Source organism: Brachyhypopomus gauderio, chromosome 4 (assembly GCF_052324685.1).
Source record: "Brachyhypopomus gauderio isolate BG-103 chromosome 4, BGAUD_0.2, whole genome shotgun sequence".
NCBI lineage: Eukaryota > Metazoa > Chordata > Actinopteri > Gymnotiformes > Hypopomidae > Brachyhypopomus > Brachyhypopomus gauderio.
This window is the reverse complement of record NC_135214.1, coordinates 1803733-1805828: the sequence shown is the minus strand read 5'-3', so window position 1 is coordinate 1805828 and position 2096 is coordinate 1803733.

The following is a 2096-nucleotide window of genomic DNA, read 5'->3' as shown; positions in this document are numbered from 1 at the left end:
ACGACGGAGGGGGGCTGGTGACCTCCTTCTCCTCTTCATCGGAGTGCTCGGTGTACTCCGACCACTCAGACGGCGGAGGGCTGGTGTCTGCCTTCTCTTCGCCATAGTACACGGTCGGCGCGGAGTAGACCGACGGCGTGGGACTGGTCTCCCTCTCCTCGTCCGACCTCGGGGAAGCCGCAGACGTGAGGGAAGGGCAGCTGATCTCATCCTCACTCTCCCCCTCTCCGGAGTCCTCACTCCCGAACTCATCTTCGGGGGGAGTGAGGGCAAATGCGCCTACCCCCACCATAAACGGTTCAGTCTCCTCCAGGTCCGTGGGGGGGAAGGTCCCTTCTGCAGGGTATGCCAGGGGCGGAGCTCCGTGCCTCTCGCGGCCAGTCGGAAGTACTCCGCTTCCTCCTCGTCCTCAGCCGCCTGAACTTGGCGCAGTAGGCACGCACAGACGGGGTCCTGCTGCATCTCCTGCTCCGGGTCTGGTACCTCGGAGCGACGTGCAGGGGAAGAAGCGTGACGTCGCTTAGCCTTCTTCTTACCCTTCTTGCGTGCCGACGTGTATCCTGGCATAGTGGTGGCTCGTCTTTCTGTGACGCTCGGTAGAGAGGCACGACGAACGTCGAACTGTGCAATGAAGAACGTTTATTGCTGAACACAAACACGAAGCTCCGTGCGGAGTGCGAACAGAAAAATACACCTTTCACACAGGCACGAAACTTTAGACAAAGACGAGCACAAGACACCGCGCTAACGCACATTAAATAGGTGAATAACACAGACCCACGTGACCTCGAGACAAGGCACAGGTGTAACAAACGAACACGTTCACAAACAACCCACGCCCACGGAAGTATAAACATGGACATAACGACACGCAGACAACGTAACGGCACGCCCACAGGGAAGGGTCCGGAGCTGTGACCGTGACACTAACGTTTAGTTTCTTGTAACTTTGGGATGTGGCCTGTTGCATAACAGTGAAGATCAAACCAAGTTATCCACTGGTTTAAAACAAAATACCTTCACCTTTGTTTGCCTTTGATGGGTTTTCTGACAGGGAAACTATTAAGACTATACATGTAAAAGCAAAAATGAAGACATATCGCAGGGTTGCCAACCTTTCAAGATCACTTGGAGTGAGATTTAAACCTGGAGGGGGTGGCGGGTGGCGAACGTAAATTAAATTTAAAATGGACACAAATTAAGTATTATATGGCGATCGATCGCCAGTGGTAGTAACTCATTGAATCATAGATGTGGATCAGAGGTAAATAAACTAGATTTTTTTTCGGCGTGAGAAATCGGATGTGTGGCGTGAGAGGGTGTGAAGACGGTCAAATGTGTGTGTCTCACGCTCAATGCGTGAGAGTTGGCAACCCTGATATCGGTCACATCATGCCTCTTTTGATGTATGTTATTTTCGTTTCTCCAGAAAGCTGCAGTACTGGGGCTTACCACAGTCTTGGAAGTCTGGTAAATCCACCCAGAGAGCAGAGAAGTGAACGGGCCTGCTGTTCACAGCCATTTGTTAAACCACATTTGAAGGTAACAAACTCAGAAGGAGAATAAATCATATTTAAGCACAATGTGTTAAAGGTTAACAGGTATTGTGTTGCAGAAACCACAACCAATATCAACAGTGCAGCACAGTACACACAGTCATGGCCTCCTTCTACGTAGACCCAACGACCTTGGGTCGACCTAGACATGACGCACACTTAAATACACTAATACAAACGAGACACAATTGTAGCACATCATATTAACAAGACAAGGAACAAGTGAAACGCATGATGAAGACGAACACCCATGCACACACACAGACACAGACACAAGTACAAGAACAGATGTAAACACGTAGGGGCGGTTCCGTGATCTCTAACTGGAACATTGTGTTGTCATAGACATGTCTGTGTAATGTCTAACCCCTTTATCTTGCTTCTAGCTGAAGGATCAAATTCTTACGAAGATTTTCAAACGTCTTCCTTTCAAAGTAAGCTCAATTTCGAAGAAAAAATAATATATTTTAAAAGTGTTAAAAACATTGTCAAAAATTTACTTTGCTTGTTTGCTTCTGTTCAGATTTTAAGTCCGAAAGA